Raw genomic sequence first — 22,846 nt, 5'->3', positions numbered from 1 at the left:
TATAGGTTTTTGGTGTACAACATAATGATTCACAACTTTTAAAGTTTATAGTTATTATAAAATATTGGCTATATTCCCTGTGTTGTACAATATAAACTTGTAGCTTATTTTATACATAGTATTTTGTACCTCTTAATACTCTACCCCTCTCTTGTCACTTTCCCTTCCCTCTGCCCACTGATAACCACTAGTTTGTTCTCTGTATCTATGAGTCTGTTTCTTTTTTTTATATCCACTAGTTTCTTGTATTTAGATTCCATGTATAAGTGATATCATATAGTATTTGTCATTCTCTGTTAAACTTATTTCATTTAGCATAATACCCTCCAAGTCCACCCATGTTGTTGCAAATGGCAAAATTTCATTATTTTTATGGCTATGTTGTATTCCATTATATGTGTATATACCATGCCTTTTTTACAAAAATTTGAAATTGTAGTTGCTGTGCAATATTATATGTTATAGGTGCACAATATAGTGACTCACAATTTTTAAAAGTTATACTCCATTTATAGTTATAAAATGATGGCTATATTCCTCATGTTGTACGATATATTCTTGTAGCTTATTTTATACATAATAGTTTCTACCTCTTATTCCCTACTCCTATCTCCCCCCCCTTCTCTCTCTCCATTTGTAACCACTAGTTTGTTCTCTATATCTGTGAGTCTGCTTCTTTCTTGTTTTATTCACTAGTTTTATGTATTTTTTAGATTCCTCATATAAGTGAGAGCATACAGTATTTACCTTTCTCTGTCTGACTTATTTCACTAGTATAATGCCCTCCAAGTTCATCCATGTTGCTGCAAATGGCAAAATTTCATTCTTTTTTATGGCTGAGTAGTATACCATTGTATATAAATACCACATCTTCTTTATCCATTCATCTGTTGATGGACACTTAGGTTGCTTCCATATCTTGGCTGTTGTAAATAATGCTGCTATGAACATTGGGGCACATCTTTTCAAATTAGTATTTTCATTTTATTTTTAGATCTATACCCAGGGGTGGAATTGCTGGGTCATATGGTATTTCTATTTTTTTGAGGAACCTCCATACTGTTTTCCATGATGGTTACAATTTACATTCCCACCAACTGTGTTAAGTTTCCCCGTTCTCCACATGCTTGCCAACATTTGTTATTTGTGGTCTTTTTGATGATAGCCATTCTGACAGGTGTGAGATGATATCTCATTGTGGTTTTGGTTTGCATTTCCATGATAATTAGAGACATTGAGCATCTTTTCATGTACCTATTAGCCATATGCATTTTTTCTTTGAGAAAATATCTATTCAGTTCTTCTGCCTATTTTTAGATTGGGAACTTTGTTTTTTTGATGTTGAGTTGTGTGAGCTGTTTATATATGTCAGATATTAACCCCTTATCAGTCATATCATGCAAAATCTTCTCATTCAGAAGGTTGTCCTTTCATTTCTTGATGGTTTCCTTTGCTGTGCAAAACCTTATAAATTTAATTAGGTCCCATTTGTTTATTTTTGTTTTTATTTCCTTTGCTTCAGGAGATAGATAAAAAAATATTGCTGCTATTTATGTCAAAATGTTCTGCCTAAGTTTTCCTCTAGGAGTTATATAGTATTAGGTCTTTAAACCATTTTGAGTTTATTTTTGCATATAGTGTTAGAGAATGTTCTAATTTCATTCTTTTATATGTAGCTGTCCAGTTTTCCTAACACCACTTATTGAAGAGACTGTCTTTTCTCCACTGTATATTCTTGCCTCGTTTGTCATAGATTAATTGACCATAAGTGCATGTGTTAATTTCTGGTCTCTGTCTCCTGTTCCATTGATCTATGTGTTTGTTCTTGTGCCAGTACCATACAGCTTTGATGACTGTAGCTTTGTAGTATAGTCTGAAGTCAGGGAGTATGATTCCTCCAGTTCTGTTCTTCTTTCTCAAGATTGTTTTGGCTATTCGGGGTCTTTTCTGTTTCCATATAAATTTTAAAACTATTTGTTTTAGTGTGTGAAAAATGCTATTGGTATTTTGATAAGGATTGCATTGAATCTGTAGATTACCTTGGATAGTATGTCATTTTAACTATATTGATTCATCCAATCCAAGAACATGGTATATCTTTCCATCTGTTTGTGTCAATTCAATTTCTTTCATCACTGCCTCAAGTTTTCCAAGTAGAGGTCTTTAGCATCCATAGGTAGGTTTATTCCTAGGTATTTATTCTTTTTTGAGGTGATGATAAACAGGATCGTTTCTTTAACTTATCTTTCTGATATTTTGTTGTTAGTGAATAGAAATTCACACAGATTTTTTGAGGAATAGAAATAATGCACAGATTTTTGTGTATTAATTTTGTATCCTGAAACTTTACTGAATTTGTTGATGAGTTCTAGAAGTTTTCTGGTGGTGTCTTTAAGACTTTCTATGTATAGTATCATGTCCTCTGCAAACAGTGACAGTTTTATCTCTTCCTTTCCAACGTGAGTTCCTTTTATTTCTTTTGCTTCTCTGATTGCTGTGGCTAGGACTTCCAAAATTCTTTTGAATAAAAATGATGAGTGGGCATCCTTGTCTTGTTCCTGATCTTAGAAGAAATGCTTTCAGCTTTTCACCATTGAGTATGATGTTAGCTGTGGGTTTGTCATATATAACCTTTATTATGTTGAGGTATGTTCCCTCTATGCCCACTGTGTTTTATCATAAATGGATGTTGAATTTCATCAAAAGCTTTTTCTACATCTATTGAGATGATCACATGGTTTTCAGTCTTCAATTTTTTAATGTGGTGTATCACATTGATTGATTTGAATATATTGAAAAATCCTTGCATCCCTGGGATAAATCCCACTTGATCATGGTGTATGATCCTTTTAACGTACTGTTGGAGTTAGTTTGTTAGTATTTTGTTGAGGATTTTGCATGTATGTTCATCAGTGATATTGACCTGTAATTTTTTGTGTGATATTGTTGTCTGGTTTTGATATCAGGGTGATAATAACCTCATAGAATGAGTTTGGAAGTGTTCCTTCCTCTACTATTTCTTGGAATAGTTTCAGAAGTATAGGTGTTAATTCTTCTCTAAATGTTTGGTAGAATTCACCTGTGAAGCCATCTGGTCTTAGGCTTTTGTTTGTTGGGAGTTTTAAATTACTGATTCAAACTTATTACTGGTAATTTGTCAGTTCATATTCTCTATTTCTTCCTGGTTCAGCCTAGGGAGATTGTATATTTTCAGTCATTTGTCCATTTTTTCTAGGTTGTCCATTTTATTGGCTTATAGTTGCTCATAGTAGTCTCTTATGATCTTTTGTATTTCTGTGGTGTTGGTTGTAACTTCTTTTACATTTCTGATTTTATTTATTTCAGCTGACTCCCCCCTTTTTTTTTTTTGTGGTAGGTGGACCTCTCACTGTTGTGGCCTCTCCCATTGCGGAGCACAGGCTCCGGACCCTCAGGCTCAGCGGCCATGGCTCACAGGCCTAGCCACTCCGTGGCATGTGGGATCTTCCCAGACCGGGGCACAAACCCGTGTCCCCTGCATTGGCAGGTGGACTCTCAACAACTATACCACCAGGGAAGCCCTCCCTTTTTTTCTTGATGAGTCTGGGTAAAAGTTGTCAATTTTGTTTATCTTTTCAAATAACCAGCTTTTAGTTTCATTGATATTTTCTATTTGTTTGTTTGGTTTGGTTTGGGTTTTTGTCTCTATTTCATGTATTTCTACTCTGATCTTTATGATTTCTTTCCTTCTACTAACTTTGGGTTTTATCTCTTCTTCTTTCTCTAGTTCCTTTAGGTGTAAGGTTAGGTTGTGTATTTGAGATTTTTCTTGTTTCCTGAGATAAGGTTGTATTGCTATAAACTTCACTCTTAGAACAGCTGTAACTGAATCCCATAGGTTTTGGATCATTGTGGTTTTGTTTCCATTTGTCTCTAGGTATTTTTTATTTCCTACTAGAGTTTTTCAGTGATCCACTTGTTGTTTAGTAGCCTATTGTTTAGACTCCACATGTTTGTGTTTTTTGCAGTTTTTTTCTTATAGCTGATTTCTAGTCTCATAGTGTTGTGGTCAGAAAAGATGCTTGATATGAACTTAATTTTTAAAATTTACTGAGGCTTTTATTTGTGGCCTAGAATGTGATCTATCCTGGAGAATGTTCCATGTGCACTGGAAAATAATGTGAATTCTGCTGCTTTCAGATGGAACACTCTATATGTATTAATTAAGTCCATTCAGTCTAACGTGTCATTTCAGGCCAGTACCACATCTTTATCCATTCATCTGTTGATGGACACTTTGGTTGGTCCCATATCTTGGCAATTGTAAAAAATGCTGCTATAAACATTGGGGTGCATGTATCTTTTTGAATTAGTGTTTTCATTTTTTTTCATATACATAACAAGGAATGGAATTGCTGGGTCATATGGTAGTTCTATTTTTAGTTTTTTGAGGAACCTCCATACTGTTTTCCACAGTGGCTACAACAATTTACATTCCCACCAACAGTGTACAAGGATTCCTTTTTCTCTACATTCTCACCAACATTTGTTATGTGTGGTCTTTTGATGTTAGCCATTCTGACAGGTGTGCAGTGATATCTCATTGTGTTTTTGACTTGAGTTTCTCTGGTGATTAACAATGTTGAATATCTTTTCATGTGTCTGTTGGCCATCTGCATTTCTTCTTTGGAAAAATGTCTATTTAGGTCTTCTGCCCATTTTTAAATCAGTGGGTTTTTTTTTTCTGTTTTTTGATGTTGAGTTGTATAAGATGTATATTTTGGAAATTCATCCCTTGTCAGTATCATCATTAGCAAATATTTTTCCCCTTCAATAGGTTGTCTTTTCGTTTTTTCAATGGTTTCCTTTGTTATGCAAAAGCTTTTAAGTTTAATTAGGTTCCATTTGTTTATTTTTGTTTTTATTTCCTTTGCTGTAGGAGATAGATCCAAAAAGATATTGTTATGATTTTTGTCAAAGAGTGTTGTGCCTATTTTGTTTGTTTGTTTGTTTTTATTTCTTTTTTTATTGGAGTATAGTTGCTTTACAATGTTGTGTTAGTTTCCACTGTACAGCATAGTGAATCAGCTATATGTATACATATATCCCTCTTTTTTGGATTTCCTTTCCATTTAGGTCACCACATATGCTATACAGTCGGTTCTCATTAGTTATCTATTTTATACATAGTAGTGTATATATGTCAATCCCACTGTCCCAATCCATCCCACCTCCCACTTCCCCCTTAGTATCCATACATTTGTTCTCTACTTCTGTGTCCCTATTTCTACTTTGCAAATAAGTTCATCTATACCATTTTCCTAGATTCCACATATATGTGTTAATATACGATATTTGTTTTTCCCTTTCTGACTTACTTCACTCTGTATGACAGTCTCTAGGTCCATCCACGTCTCTGTAAATGGCACAGTTTTGTTCCTTTTTATGGCTAAGTAATATTCCATTGTATATATGTATCACATCTTCTTTATCCATTCCTCTGTTGATGGACATTTAGTTTGCTTCCATGTCCTGGCTATTGTAAATAGTGCTGCAATGAACATTGGGGTGCATGTGTCTTCTTAAATTATTATTTTCTCTGGGTATATGCCCAGGAGTGAGATTCCTGGGTTATCTTGTAGTCCTATTTTTAGTTTATTGAGGAAATCCCATACTGTTTTCCACACTGTTTCCATATTGTTTTCTAATTTCCCTCTTAGAGCTGTTTTTGATGCATCTCATAAGATTTGATATGTTGTGTTTTCATTTTCATTTGTTTCAAGATATTTTTTGATTCCTTTTTTGACCCATTGCTTGTTCTGGAGCATGTTGCTTAATCTTCACATATTTGAGAATTTTCCCATTTTCCTCTTGTTACTGATTTCTAGTTCTATACCATTGTGGTTAGAAAAGATTATTGTTGTCATTTCAATCTTCTTAAATATGTTGATACTTGTCTTATAGCTTATCATTTGCTCTATCCTTGAAAATGTTCTGAATGCACTTGGGAAAAATGTGTATTCAGCTTCTGTTGGATGAAATGTTCTGTATATGTCTGTTAAGTTCTTTTAGTTTAAGGTATAGTTCAAGTCCGGTTCTTTAATGATTTTCTGTCTGAATGATATATCCATAGTTGAAAGTGGGGGTATTGAAGTCCCTTAGTATTACTGCATTGTTGTCTATTTCTCCCTCCAGATCTGATAATATTTGCTTTGCTTTATATATTTAGGTGTTCTGATATTGGGTGAATAAATATTTTTAATTGTTACATCCTCTTGATGAATTGACATCTTTCTCATCATATAGTGACCATTTGGTCTCTTGTTACAGTTGTTGGCTTAAAGTTTATTTTATCTGATACAAATATAACTACACCTGCTCTCTTTTTGTTTCTATTTACATGAAATATTTTTTTACCTCCCTTTGCTGTCAGTTTACACATGTCCTTAAAGCTGAAGTGAATCCCTTTAAGCAGCGTGAGTTTGGATCTTATTTTTTGTTTGCTTGCTTTTAAATCTATTTAGATATTCTGTTTTTTGGTTGGAGAATTTTGTCCATTTACATTTATGTAATTATTTATAGATATGGATATACTGTTTCCATTTTCTTAATTGTTTTCATGGTGCTTTGTAATTCCTTTGTCCCTTTCTTCTCGTGTTCTACTCCTTTTTGGTTTGATAATTTTCTGTAGTGTTATGCTTAGATTCCTTTCCATTTATCATTTCTGTATTTTCTATAGGTTTTTGATTTGTGGTTACCTTGAGGCTTACATAAAAGTTCCTATAGTCTAATTTGTTAAAAACTAAAAGTTGAATGCATACAAAAGCTTTACATTTTTATCCTCCCTCATTTTATGTTTGGATGTCATAATTTACATTTTTAATATTGTATGTTCATAAACAAACATTATTATAACATTGTTATAGCTATGGTTATTTTTAATACTTTTGTCTTTTAACTTTTATACTAGCGTTAGAAATGATTTACATATCAACATTATAATATTAGAGATATGAATTTAACTCTATATTTACCTTTACCAGTGAGTTTTTTTTTTTTTTTTTTTTTTTTTTGCGGTACGCGGGCCTTTCGCTGCTGTGGCCTCTCCCATTGCGGAGCACAGGCTCCGGATGCGCAGGCTCAGCGGCCATGGCTCACGGGCCCAGCCGCTCCGCGGCATGTGGGATCTTCCCGGACCGGGGCACGAACCCGTGACCCCTGCATCGGCAGGCGGACTCTCAACCACTGCGCCACTAGGGAAGCCCTACCAGTGAGTTTTATACTTTCATATGTTGTCATGTTACTAATTAGTATTCTTCCATTTCAACTTGAAGAACTCCCTTTAACACTTTTTATAAAGGATTTCTAGTGGTGATGAACTGTTTCAGCTTTTGTTTGTCTGGGAAACTTTTATACCTTTTGTCTGTTTTGTGTGTGTGTGTGTGTGTGTGTGTGTGTGTGTGTGTGTGTGTGTGTGTATTTCTTTTTGCACTCTGAGTATATTAACTCACTCACTCTGGCCTTCAAGATATTAGCTGGAAAATCCACTGATAGTTTCATGGGGGTTGACTTGCATGTAACAATTTGCTTTTCTCTACTGCTTTTAAGATTCTCTCTTTACCTTTAACTTTAGACAATTTAATTGTAATGTGTCTTGACGTGGATCTCTTTGGAGTCATCATTTTTGGTTGTTTTGGGGCTTCCTGGATCTGGATGTCTGCTTCCTTCCCCTGGTTTGGAAAGGTTTCAGGCTTTCTTTCCTTCTTCTTCTTTTTTTTTTTTTTGAGTCACTAAGTTTTTAAAATTTTTATTGGAGTATAGTTACTTTACATGTTGTGTTAGTTTCTAGTGTACAGCAAAGTGAATCAGCTATACAGATAAATGTATCCTCTCTTATTTGGATTTCCTTCATATTTAGGTCACCACAGAGCACTGAGTAGAGTTCCCTGTGCTATACAGTGTGTTCTCTTTTATTGTCTATTTTATACATAGTATCAATGGTGTTTATATGTCAATCCCAATCTCCCAATTCATCCCACTCCCTCTTTCTCCCTTGGTATCCATACATTTATTCTCTATGTCTGTGTCTCTATTTCTGCTTTGTAAATAATATTGCCTATACCGATTTTTTCAGATTCCACATATATGAATTAATACAGGATTTATTTTTCTCTTTCTGATTTACTTCACTCTGTATGAGCCTCTAGGTCCATCCACGTCTCTACAAATGACCCATTTCATTCCTTTTTATGGCTGAGTAATATTCCATTGTATATATGTAACACGTCTTCTTTATCCATTCATCTGTCAGTGGACATTTAGGTTGTTTCTATGTCCTGGCTACTGCAAATAGTGCTGCAATGAACATTGCGGTATATGTTTCTTTTTGAATTATGGTTTCTTCTGGGTATATGCCCAGTAGTGGGATTGCTGCATCACATGGTAGTTCTATTTTCAGTTATTTAAGGAACCTCCATACTGTTCTCCATAGTGGCTGTATCAATTTACATCCCCACCAACAGTGCAAGAGGGTTCCCTTTTCTCCACACCCTCTCTAATATTTATTGTTTGTAGATTTTGTGATGATGGCCATTCTGACCTGTGTGAGGTGATACCTCATTGTAGTTTTGATTTGCATTTCTCTAATAATTAGTAATTTTGAGCATCTTTTCATGTGTCTCTTGGCCATCTGTATGTCTTCTTTGGAGAAATGTCTATTTAGATCTTCCACCCATTTTTAAAAATAAGTTTATATACTTTATTTATTTACTTTGGGCTGCATTGGGTTTTCGCTGCTGTGTGCAGGCTTCCTCTAGTTGTAGCGAGCAGGGACTACTCTTTGTTGCAGTGTGTAGGCTTCTCATTGCAGTGGCTTCTCTTGTTGCAGAGCACAGGCTCTAGGCATGTGGGCTTCAGTATTTGTGGCACGTGGACTCAGTATTTGTGGCTCACTGTCTCTGGAGCGCAGGCTCTGTAGTTCTGGTAAACAGACTTAGTTGGTCCGTGACATGTGGGATCTTCCCAGACCAGTGCATGGGACAACCCATGTCCCCTGCAATGGCAGGTGGATTCTTAACCACTGAGATACCAGGGAAGCCACTGCCCATTTTTTGATTGGGTTTTTTGTTGTTTTGATATTGAGCTGCATGAGCTGTTCGTATATTTTGGAGATTAATCCTTTGTCAGTTGCTCCATTTACAAATATTTTCTCCCATTCTGGGTGTTGTCTTTTTGTCTTGTTTATGGTTTCCTTTGTTGTACAAAAGATTTTAATTTTAATTATGTTGCATTGGTTTATTTTTATTCTCATTACTTTAGGAGGTGCATCATGAAAGATCTTGCTGTGATTTATGTCAAAGACTGTTTTTCCTATGTCTTCCTCTAAGAGATTCATAGTATCCAGCCTTACATTTATGTCTTTAATCCATTCTGAGTTTATTTTTGCATATGGTGTTAGGGAGTGTTCTAATTTCATTCTTTTACACGTAGCTGTCCAGTTTTCCAGGCACCATTTATTGAAGAGACAGTTTTTTCTCCATTGTATATTCTGGCCTCTTTTGTCATAGATTAGGTGATCATAGATATGTGGGTTTATTTCTGAGCTTTCTATCCTGTACCATTGATCTATATTTCTGTTTTTCTGCCAGGACCATACTGTCTTTTTTTTTTTAACATCTTTATTGGAGTATAATTGCTTTAAAATGTTGTGTTAGTTTCTGCTGTATAACAAAGTGAATCAAATATACGTATACGTATATTCCCATATCCCCTCCCTCTTGCATCTCCCTTCCACCCTCCCTATCGCACCTCTCTAAGTGGTCACAAAACACCAAGCTGATCTCCCCGTGCTATGCAGCTGCTAACCACTAGCTATCTATTTTACATCTGGTAGTGTACATATGTCAATGCAACTCTCTCTCTTCGTCCCATCTTATACTTCCCCCTCCCTGTATCCTCAAGCCTATTCTCTACGTCTGCGTTTTTATTCCTGTTGTTGCCCTATGTTCATCAGAACCTTTTTTTTTTTTTTTTTTAGATTCCATATATATGTGTTACTATACGGTATTTGTTTTTCTCTTTCTGACTTACTTCACTCTGTATGACAGACTCTAAGTCCATCCACCTCACTACAAATAACTCAGTTTTGTTTGTTTTTATGGCTAGTATTCCACTGTATATATGTGTCACATCTTTTTCCATTCATCTGTCAATGGACACTTAGGTTGCTTCCATGTCCCAGCTATTGTAAATAGTGCTCCAATAAATATTGTGGTACTTCTCTCTTTTTGAATTATGGTTTTCTCTGGGTATATGCCAAGTAGTGGGATTGCTGGGTCATATGGTACTTCTAGTTTTAGTGTTTTAAGGAACATCCATACTGTTCTCCATAGTGGCTGTATCAATTTACATTCACACCAACAGTGCAAGAGGGTTCCCTTTTCTCCATACCCTCTCCAGCATTTATTGTTTCTAGATTTTTTGGTGATGGCCATTCTGACTAGTGTGAGGTGATACCTCATTGTAGTTTTGATTTGCATTTCTTTAATGATTAGTGATGTTGAGCATTCTTTCATGTGTTTGTTGGCAATCTGTATACCTTCTTTGGAGAAATGTCTATTTAGGTCTTCTGCCCATTTTTGAATTGGGTTGTTTGTTTTCTTGTTATTGAGTTGCATGCACTGCTTATAAATCTTGGAGATTAGTCCTTTGTCAGTTGCTTCATTTGGAAATATTTTCTCCCATTCTGAGGGTTGTCTTTTCATCTTGTTTATGGTTTCCTTTGCTGTGCAAAAGCTTTTAAGTTTCATTAAGTCCCATTTGTTTATTTTTGTTTCTATTTCCATTTCTCTAGGAGGTGGCTCAAAAAGGATCTTGCTGTGATTTATGTCAAAGAGTGCTCTGCCTATGTTTTCCTCTAAAGGTTTTGTAGTGTCTGGCCTTACACTTAGGTCTTTAACCCATTTTGAGCTTATTTTTGTGCATGGTGTTAGGGAGTGTTCTAATTTCATTCTTTTACATGTAGCTGTCCAGTTTTCCCAGCACCACTTATTGAAGAGGCTGTCTTTTCTCCATTGTATATTCTTGCCTCCTTTATCAAAGATAAGGTGACCATATGTACGTGGGTTTATCTCTGGGCTTTCTATCCTGTTCCTTTGATCTATATTTCTATCTTGGTGCCTGTACCATATTATCTTGATTACTGTAGCTTTGTAGTGTAGTCTGAAGTCAGGGAGCTTGAATCCTCCAGCTCCGTTTTCTTTCTCAAGATTGCTTTGGCTATTCGGGGTCTTTTGTGTTTCCCCACATAATGTAAAATTTTTGGTTCTAATTCAGTGAAAAATGTCATTGGTAATTTGATAGGGATTGCATAGAATCTGTAGGTTGCTTTGGGTAGTATAGTCATTTTCACAATGTTGATTCTTCCAATCCAAGAACATGGTATATCTCTCCATCTATTTTGTGTCATCTTTAATTTCTTTCATCAGTGTTTTATAGTTCTCTGCATACAGATCTTTTGTCTCTTTAGGTAGGTTAATCCCTACGTATTTTATTCTTTTTGTTGTAGTGGTAAATGGGATTGTTTTCTTAATTTCTCTCTCTGATCTTTTGTTGTTAGTGTATAGGAATGCAAGAGATTTCTGTGCATTAATTTTGTATCCTGCAACTTTACCAAATTCATTGATTAGCTCTAGTACTTTTCTGGTGGTATCTTTAGGATTTTCTATGTATAGTGTCATGTCATCTGCAAATAGTGACACTTTTACTTCTTCATTAACAATTTGGATTCCTTTCTTTTGTTTTTCTTATTTCTCTGATTGCTGTGGCTAGGACTACCAAAACTATGTTGAATAATATTGGTGAGAGTGGATACCCTTGTTTTGTCCCTGGTTTTAGAGGAAATGCTTTCAGTTTTTCACCATTGAGTGTGATGTTTGCTGTGGGTTTGTCATATATGGCCATCATTATGTTGAGGTTGGTTCCCTCTATTCCCATTTTCCAGAGAGTTTTTATTATAAACCAGTGTTGAATTTTATCCAAAGCTTTTTCTGCATCCATTGAGATGATCATATGGCTTTTATTCTTTGTTAATATGGTGTATCACATTGGTTGATTTGCATATATTGAAAAATCCTTGCATCGCTGGAATAAATCCCACATGATCATACTGTATGATCTTTTTAAGGTGTTGTTGGATTCTGTTTGGTAGTATTTTGTTGAGGATTTTTGCATCTATGTTCATCAGTGATATTGGCCTGTAAGTTTCTTTTTTTGTGATATCTTCGTCTGGTTTTTGTATCAGGGTGATGGTGGCCTCATACAATGAGTTTGGGATTGTTCCATCCCTGCAACTTTTTGGAAGACTTTGAAAAGGGTAAGTGTTAGCTCTTCTCTAAATATTTGATAGAATTTATCTGTGAAGCTGTCTGATCTTGGACTTTTGTTTGTTAGAAGATTTTTAATCACAGTTTCAATTTCAGTACTTTCTATTGGTCTGTTTATATTTTCTATTTCTTCATGGTTTAGTCTTGGAAGATTGTACCTTTCTAAGAATTTGTCCATTTCTTCCAGGTTGTCCATTTTATTGGCATATAGTTGCTTGTAGTTGTCTTTTATGATCCTGTGTATTTCAGTGGTTACATTGTAACTTCTTTTTCATTCCTAATTTTATTGATTTGAGTCCTCCCTTTTTTTTCTTTGTGAGTCTGCCTAAAGGTTTATCAATTTGTTTGTCTTCTCAAAGAAACAGGTTTTAGTTTTATTGTTCTTTGCTCTTGTATTCTTCACTTCCATTTCATTTATTTCTTCCCTGATCTTTATGATTTCTTTCCTCTACTAATTGTGGGTCTTCTTTGTTCTTTTTCCTCTAGTTGCTTTAAGTGTAAGGTTAGATTTTTTATTTGAGATTTTTCTTGTTTCTTGAGTAATAATGTACGGCTATAAACTTCCCTCTTAGAACTCCTTTTGCTGTGTCCCATAAGTTTTGAATCATCGTGTGTTCATTGTCATTTGTTTCTATGTATTTTTTTGATTTCCTCTTTGATTTCTTCAGTGATCTCTTGGTTATTTAGTAGCATACTGTTTAGCCTCCATGTGTTTCTGCTTTTACAGTTTTTTCCTGTAATTGATTTCTAACCTCTTGACATTGTGGTCAGAAAAGATTCTTGATATGATTTCAATTTTCTTAAATTTTCCAAGGCTTGATTTGTTGCTCAAAATGTGATCTATCTTGCAGAATGTTTCAAGTGCACTTGAGAAGAAAGTGTATTCTGCCACTTTCAGGTGGAATGTTGTATAAATATCAATTAAATCAATCTGGTCTATTGTGTCATTTAAAGCTTGTGTTTCCTTATTTATTTTCTGTGTGGATGATCTCTCCATTGGTATAAGTGGGTTGTTAAAGTCCCCTAGTTTTATTGTGTCACTGTCAATTTCCCCTCTTTTGGCTGTTAGCATTTGCCTTATGTATTAAGGTGCTTGTATGTTTGGTGCATAAATATTTACAATTGTCATATCTTCTTGGATTGATCCCTGGATCATAATGTATTGTCCTTCCTTATCCCTTGTAGCAGTCTTTATTTTAAAATCTATTTTTTTCTGATATGAGTATTGCTACTCAGGCTTTATTTTGATTTCTATTTGCATGGAATCTTTTTCCATCCCCTCACTTTCAGTTTGTATGTGTCCCTAGGTCTGAAGTGGGTCTCTTGTACACAGCATATATATGGGTCTTGTGCTCATATCCATTCAGCCAGTCTTGTCTTTTGGTTGGAGCATTTAATCCCTTTACATTCAAGGTAATTATCGATATAATAGTATGCTCCCATTGCCACTCTCATAAGTGTTTTGGGTTTGTTTTTGTGGGGTTTTTTCTTCTCTTGTGTTTCCCACCTAAATAAGTTCCTTTAGCATTTTGTTGTAAAGCTGATTTGGTGGTGCTGAATTCTCTTAGCTTTTGCTCTCTGTTAAGCTTTCGATTTCTGCATCAAATCTGAATGAGATCCTTGCTGGTTACCCTTGGTTCTAGGTTTTTCCCTTTCATCACTTTAAATATATCCTGCCACTCCTTTCTGGCCTGCAGAGTTTCTGCTGAAAAAGCACCTGATATCCTTATGGGGATTCCCTTGTATGTTATTTGTTGTTTTTCCCTTTCTGCCTTTAATACTTTTTCTTTGAATTTAATTTTTGTTAGTTTGATTAATATGTGTCTCAGCATGTTTCTCCTTGGGTTTATCCTGTATGGAACTCTCTGTTCTTCCTGGATTTTGGTGGCTATTTCCTTTCCCATGTTAGGGAAGTTTTTGACTATCATCTCTTCAAATATTTTGTCAGAGCCTTTATCTCTTTCTTCTTCTTCTGGGACCCCTATAATTCAAATGTTGGCGTGTTTAACTTTGTTCCAGAATTCTCTGAGACTGTCCTCATTTCTTTTCATTCTTTTTTCTTTATTCTGCTCCTTAGCAGTTATTTCCACCATTCTATCTTGCAGCTCACTTATTCGTTCTTCTGCTTCAGTTATTCTGCTATTGATTCCTTCTAGTGTATTTTTCCTTTCAGTTATTTTGTTGTTCATCACTCTTTGTTTGTTCTTTAGTTCTTCTATGTCCTTGTTAAACATTTCTTGTGTCTTTCTCTATCCATGCTTCAATTCTATTTCTGAGATTTTTAGATCATCTTTACTATCATTACTCTGAATTCTTTTTCAGGTAAGTTGCCTGTTTCCTGTTCATTTATTTGGTCTTGTAGGTTTTTATCTTGCTCCTTTGTCTGTACCGTATTATTTTGTTATCTCATTTTTTTCAATGTGTGGGCCTGTGTTCCTGTCTTGCTGGTTGTTTGACCTGAGGCATCCAGCACTGGAGTTTGCAGGCAGTTGGGTGGAGCCAGGTCCTGGTGCCACAATGAGGACCTCCAGGAGGGCTCACACTGATTAATATTCCCTGAAGTCTGAGGTTCTCTGTTAGTCCAGCACTTTGGACTAGGTGCATCCACCACAGGAGCTCAGGCCTGACCCCTGGCCTGGGAATCATGACCCTGCAAATCACACGGCACAGCAAAAGAAAAAAAAAGGCAACAAACAAAAATGAGTAGAACAATAACAAAGAATTTTAAAAAATAAAAGTAAAAAATATATTAGAAAAAATAAAACAACAACAACAAAGCAAAACAGAACCACGAGAGCAAAAAAAAAAAAGCAAGAACAGGTCTTTGTCAAGGGAGGGGGAGGCTTTGGCTCAAGACCCACATGGCTGGAAAAGGTATTGTGGGGGTGGGGTTTAGGCTCAGCACCCACCCATGTGGCCAGAAAAGGTCTTGCTATCATCATTTATTTTTTGACAAATATGCCAAGAATACACATGGGCAAATGATAGCCTCTTTAACAAATGGTGCTGGGAAAACTGGATATCTACATGCAAAAGAATTAAATTGGACCCCTGTCTTACACCATACACAAAAATTAACTCAAAATGGATTAAAAACTTGCATTTAAGACCTGAAACCATGAATTTCTTAGTTTATAAGGAATGAGCTCCTTGGCATTGGTCTTGGCAATGAGTTTTTGGATTTGACACCAAAAGCACAGGCAATGAAAGCAAAAATAACAAGTGGGAAATGTCAAACTAAAAAGCTTTTGTACAGCAAAGGAAACCATCAACAAAGTTAAAAGGCAACCTATGGAATGAGAGATAATACTTGCAAACCACATATCCAATAAAAGGTTAATGTCCAAAGTATATAAGAAACTCATACAACTCAATAACATAAATAAATAAACGAGTGAATAATCAGATTTTAAAATGTGCAAAGACAAGAAAGACATTTTTCCAAAGAAGACATACAAAGTGGCCAATAGGTACATGAAAATGTGCTCACCAACACTAATCATCAGGGAAATGCAAATCAAAAACACAATGAGATATCATCTCACAACTGGTAGGATGTCTAACATTATTAAATAGACAGGAGATAAAGTCTGGTGAGGATGCCAGGAAAAGAGAACACTTGTCCACTGTTGGTGGGAATATAAACTGGTACAGTCACTATGGAAAACTGTATAAAATTTCCTCAAGAAATGAAAATTAGACCTACCGTATTTTCCAGCAATCCCACTTCTAGATAAATATGTAAAGGAAATAAGCCCACTATCTTGAAAAGATATCAGTACTCCCATGTTTACTGCAGCATTATTCGTAATAGTCAAGGTACGGAAACAAAAGTCCATTAATGGATGAATGCACAAAGAAAATATCTGATACGTGTGTGTGTGTGTGTGTGTGTGTGTGTGTATAAAACAATGGAATATTATTCAGCCTTATAAAAGAAGAAGCTCCTGCTATTTGCAACAACATGTGTGATAGTGGAGGGCATTATACTAAGTGAAATAAGCCAGACAGCGAAAGACAAATACTGCATGGTATCACTTATATGTGGAATTTTAAAGAAGAAAAGAAAAGTACAACTGTTAGAAATAGAGAGTAGAATGGTGGTGGCCAGGGGCTGAGAAGTGGAGGAAATTGGAGACATTTGTTAAAGGGTACACACTTTCAGTTATAAGAAAAATAAGTTCTCAGGACCTAATGTAAAGCATGGTGACTATAGTTAACACTGTAATGTATAATTGAAACTTGCTAAGATAGATCTTAAACATTCTCGCCAAAAAAAAAGAAAAAAGGTAACTATGTGAGGTTATGAATGTGATTGTGGCAATAGTTTTACAATGTATACATATATCAAATCATCACATTGTCCACTTTAAATATATTATAATTTTATTATTCAACTTTACCTCAATAAAGCTAGAAAAAAATTAATAAAATCCTAAGGAAAGAATCTGGTAACCATAGCACTTGGGATAATGGTATCTCCCATTCCAACTATTCTCTATGTTTTCAATTCAGTATTTTCCCTAAGTTTAGTAATGCTGTGGGTCTAGGACTAGTTGGTTTTGCTTGAAAGGAATCTATATTTGCATATTTAAGATTTTCTAAAGAGAGATGGAAATTTTAATGTCATATTTTTCTTTAAACATTTTCTCTGTAGCATTAACAAATTAATTTAAGGGAAAATACAGTTCTTGAATCTATAATAATGCTAACTTTTTCATTTGATTTTGCTAAATTCTTTGTGCTTCAGATTTGAAATTTAACAATCTCAGTAAAATTTTAGCATTGATTTTTTTTTGCTACCTACAAAACGTGGCATTTTTAGCAAAACTCCTTGTGTGTGTTAATAAAAATTCACTTTATTATTTTGATTTCATTGAGCTATTTGTGGGTTAATTTTTGGCCCTTACACATGAAAACTCCTTCGAGTTCAGAGCGTGTTATGTTCATGGAATAACTTGAGAACTGGGCCTTTGGTTTATTTCTCAAATACTCACTTGAATTTCCTTTGGTTAGCTTTCAAAAGGTAGTTTCCCGGATCTCTATTCATTTGTACACTGCACCCTCTCTTTCTCTTTGTAAATTTGGACAATTCATACCCCTACCCTCTCTTTGGTTTCCAGAAGTTCTGGTCTCTGAAGCATTGTTGCTTAGCAACAGGTTAACCAGCTCTTCCTTTCTATGCCATACTACAAAAGAGCTGATCAGAACCTCCACACACTCTTACTCATCAAATGACTACAGATACAGTTTATAATGTTGTATTACTGATGGACTGTATAATTTTGTCTGTCTTCAAACTGTAACAAAATTATTAAAAGTATGTTTTAAAATCAAACTTTCTTATTAAAATTTGCCTACTTGTTTGACTTGATTTTAAAATAACCTTTTGCTTAAAAAGATTCCTTTAATTGAAATAAGTTAAATTTTTCCCCCTACATTTAAACCAAAGAAATAGACATTATTTTAAGCTGATCACAAAACCCTTCAAAATACCTTTTCTTACTAAAGTTTGCTTCATGTAAATAGTGTTTTGAATAGAGTAGTGACAAGTTAATCTTCATATATCTTGTATCAAATTTAAATATACAGCAGAAGCCAATTTGAGATTCAAAAGTGCAGTATTTATACTTGGAGAAATAAAAAAACTTTTTAAAACATCTTTAAGACATTCTAAAGCTAAGGTCCATTGAACCAGGGAGCAAGTGTAGAGAAGGTACAGTTTGGTAGTTTCTCATTTAGGAATAAAAATCATAGCATGTCAGATTATTCACCTGTCAAACTGTTCTAAAAGTCCCTGTTGCTAGGGAAGGAGATTAAAAAAAAAAAAAAAAGCTAAAACTGCTTGGAAAAAGCACTTGATTATCTAAAATAAATAAATAAATAAACTCAAGCTTACATTTTACAAGATTTCAAAGTTTTGGATTTCTCATGCTGGCCAAGATAGAATAGGCACACTACAGCCTATCTCTCCCACTCCATTATAACTAAAATTTCTGGACAAAATTGTATATCAACCAACTATGAACTCTGAAAAGTAAATAATGGCAGACACTTTGTGGGGTAGGCAGTCAAAACCTGAAAAAATGACATGTACAGGAGTGAGCTTCCCATTTTTTTTGTTCTCTTAACACTTCCAGCTTTGACATGAAAGTAGACCCAGTCAGGGAATTCCCCAGTTGGCACATACAACAAAAACTCCAAAAGAAGCCCTGTCTTTCTGGCCAGAGGCCAAGAAAAGAGGTCTGTGAGCCAGAGAGACTGCAGGGGGAAATCCCTGTTTGTTCCATCACACTTATTCTTGATAGATATAGGTGATACAGACATAGACATAGACACAGATATAGACATGGTTATATCTTCCTTCTTTTCCTTTTTCAGCCCTACTTGAGGGAAACTCCAGTCCTAGTACTGTGAAAAGGCAGGATGGGCAACAAAAACTCCAAAAAATTCCTCTGAGCCAAACAGGTGTTTTGGGGAATTCTAGAGAAGATGGAACTAGAGAAGTGGAAACCCTGACTCTGCATATGAACTGGCATAAGCTCTGGCCTCAGGCTTAAGGTACTGGACAGACTCAAAGAAGTGAACAAAATATTTGAAACCTTAATTGCGATTGGAATCACCACCCACAGAAGGAGAGACAGAATTTGCAGCCTGATCTTAACTGGGTTGATTGCCTGCTTTAAATCAATATACTCAAGAGGATTTTAACGGGTTTCAGAGACTCACAACATAATCAACATGTCCAATACAGGATTACTGGACACACAAGGAACCAGGGACATATGATCTCCTCACAAGGGAAAAGCCAATCAACACCTGTCCAGACAAAAATGACGCAGATGTTGGATTATCAGACAAAAACTTGAAACCAGCGATTATAACCATACTCTTAAGACAAATAAAAAGAGAAGTTTTTGACAGAGACATAGAAGCTATCAAAATTCCAAGTGGGGATTTTATAATTGAAAAATACAATTTCTGAAATTAAAAAAAGAGAATAATGGATGGAATAGCAGAATGGAAATAATAGAACAAAGAAGCAGTAAATTGAAGACACATCAGTAGAAATTAACCAACATGAGGAACACCAAGAAAAAGGATAAAACAAAATGAACAGAGCTTCAGGAATCTGTGAGGCAATATCAGAAGGCCTAATATTTTTGTCATTGGAGTCCCATAAATAAAAGGAGAAAAATTTATTCATAAGAAAAATGTGGGCTTCCCTGGTGGCGCAGTGGTTGAGAGTCTGCCTGCCGATGCAGGGGACACGGGTTCGTGCCCCGGTCTGGGAGGATCCCACATGCCGCGGAGCGGCTGGGCCCGTGAGCCATGGCCGCTGGGCCTGCGCGTCCGGAGCCTGTCCTCCGCAACGGGAGGGGCCACAGCAGTGAGAGGCCCGCGTAACGCATAAAAAAAAAAAAAAAAAAAAAAAAAAGAAAAATGTTCTGAAGGCATAATTGCTGAAAACTTTAAATTTTATGAACTATATAAATTTACAGGTTCAAGAAACTCAGTAAAACCGAAACAAAATGCCCAGTATATCATAATCAAACTGCTGAAAAATAAAGATAAAAGATCTTGAAAGCAACCAGAGACAAAGAACACATTCAACACAAGGAACAACCATTTGAATTGCAGATAACCACAGATACCCAATAAAAAATTGTGTAGGCCAGAATGCAGTGAAACAACATCTTTAAAGTATTAACAGAAAAGGACCATCAACCCAGAATTCTATATTCAGTGAAAATATTCTTCAGGAATGTGGTGGTTCTAAAATATGTCCACAAATCCATATTTATCCTCCATTCAAAAGTTGGAGCCTAATTCCCTCTGTTTGAAGGTGAGCCAGAATTGATGATTCACTTCTAATGAATAGAGTATAGTAGAAGTGACATTTTATGATTCTGAAATTGCAGTTACCACAGCTTTGTTGACACCAGTACCCCCAATACCGTGGTTCAAATTTCAATTACCACAGTGTATTAACTGTGAGTAAATGCATAAAGTACAAACTTGCTACAAACTGTGCTCCTAGCTCCTCAGTCCCCACCAATCACTGCATAAATAATTCAGGTATCATGCTCAGTGACCAATGACATTACTTCTTGCAGAGTCTATCAGTGACTGGTCACAAGCATCTCTTAGTTCATGCACAGACAGCAAAGCATGTGGTTGTGTTGCCTCCTTGTCTCCCAGTGATAAGCTCACAAGATGATTTACAAAAATGGATCATCCAATGATGAAAGTGCAGCAAAGAAATGAAAACTGGAAACACTAAAAGTGAAATTTAAATCCAACATAAATGGTGTCATCAAAGAAATAGCTGACTGTGGGGAGGTCAATATTGCTGCCATTCCAGACACTCAGATGTGCAACCAGAAGAACTCAGTAAAGATATTTTTATCAAATATGTAAGGAAACTGTTTGTGACAAAAAGGATGAAGATGTTCTAGAGGGACACCAGCAAAAACTTCACATTAAAGGAACTTGGAGATATCTCATGGCATTAAAAGCACAAAGGAGAAAATGTTGGAAGCTAATTCAAACTTAGAAAGGAATATTACAAGTTGTCAAATAAGTTATATGAAGAAGACAATCACTGTTCAAATGACTCGATACATTTTTACAAAGACTAAAAGCACTTTAATTCTCAGTGTTGCTAATGTTTTCAATTACAGTGTGCAAAATAAATGTTAATTTTACTATTATGCTCATTTCCTTATATATTTATAAATGGCAGTATGAATTTTTAATGTTTTGATGAAAATTTCTAGAAGTCACAGTAAACCATAATTTTACCCCTTCATTATTAAGATCATATGGCACGGTTTTAGCTTGCACAGCCATTTGTATGATTCCATAATGTTGGGCAAAACAAAAACCATCTGTTTTATGTTGGGAGACTAAATGTGCTAAAATTCTAAAAAGAAATTATCTGGAGAATGTTGATTTTTTGCTTGTTTGTTTTAGCAGGCAATCACCCAGGTTAACCTCAGCCTGAAAAACCCTGTCTTGCCCTCTGTTAGTGGTGGTTCCAATGTCAGTTCATTTTCAAATGCTGCTATGCAGCTCTGTACTGAGCACAGACATAGGTATGAACACAGAATTGTGGAGCCCCCTTTCCAGGTCTCTTCTCTCCAAGATGTCCAGGCTCTCTGGCTCTCAGGGGTCCCCTTTCCTGGTGCTCTAGCTAGAAAGATGGAGTTTCCCTCTGTTACCTGCCAATGTGCCCCATGATTTTGTCAAAAGGAACTGCCCTCAGGCAAAAAGAAAGAAAATGGAGGGAAAAAAAGAAACATAGATTCCTTCCACATTCTTCAGAAGGGTCACTTCTTCCTGTCTCCCTGGCTGGAAAGACAGGTTTTCTCTCAGGGTTGAGTAGACTGCTATCTCCTTGGCCTCTGCAGTGCTTCTCCACAGCTAGGGTCAACTTCAGGTCAAGGCTGAGAGAGTAAACATTTAGGAACAAAAACAAAACAGGGATACCGCCACACTCTGGTGTGCAGGGACCCCATTACCAGACCTTTTAAAGAAAGTTCAGACTGTTTTCCCATCAGCAGTGTGAGAGTTCCAGTTCCAACGCATCTTCATCAGCACTTGGTAATAGGCACTGTTAATTTTAGCCATTCTAAATAGGTGTGTAGTGGAATCTCATTGTGGTTTTTAAAAAGCTTTATTGAGACATAATTCACACAAAATTCATCCCTCTAAAGTGTACAATTCAATGGGTTTTGGTATATTCAATGTTAATTTTTTAATTGTGGTAAAATATCACATAGAATTTCCCATTTAACAATTTTAAAGTGTACAGTTGAGTAACTTTAATTACATTCACAATGTTGTACAACCATCACCACTATCTAGTTCCAAAAGTTTTCACTACCTCAAACAAAGTCATAACTTTCCACTCCTACCTCTCCCACAGCCCCTGGTAACCTCTGATCTAATTTCTGTCTCTATGAATTTGCTTACTCTTCATATTTCATATAAGAGGAATTATATAATATTTACCCTTTTGTGTCTGGCTTATTTCATTTAGCATAATGTTTTCTAAGTTCATCCACATTGTAGCATGTATCAGTACTCCATTCCTTTATATGGATAAATAATATTCCATTGTATTTATATATCATATTTTATTAATCCATTCATCTGCTTATGGACACTTGGGTGGTGTCCACTTTTTCGCTATTGTGTATAATGCTGCTATGAACATTGGCATATCTGTTCAAGTTCATGCTTTGAATTCCTTTGGGTAAATACATATGAATGGAATGCTGGGTCATATGGCAATTCTATTTAGCTTTTTGAGGAACAAACTATTTTTCACAGTGGCCGCAACATTTTATATTCCCACTAGAAAGATATGAGAGTTCTGATTTCTCTACATCCTCATCAACACTTGTTATTTATTTTTTTAATTGCAGCCATTCTGGTGTGTATCTCGTTTGGTTTTGAATTGCACTTCCATAATGATA

The sequence above is a fragment of the Phocoena sinus genome, chromosome 6 (genome assembly GCF_008692025.1).
Source record: "Phocoena sinus isolate mPhoSin1 chromosome 6, mPhoSin1.pri, whole genome shotgun sequence".
NCBI lineage: Eukaryota > Metazoa > Chordata > Mammalia > Artiodactyla > Phocoenidae > Phocoena > Phocoena sinus.
This window is presented reverse-complemented; position numbering follows the sequence as displayed.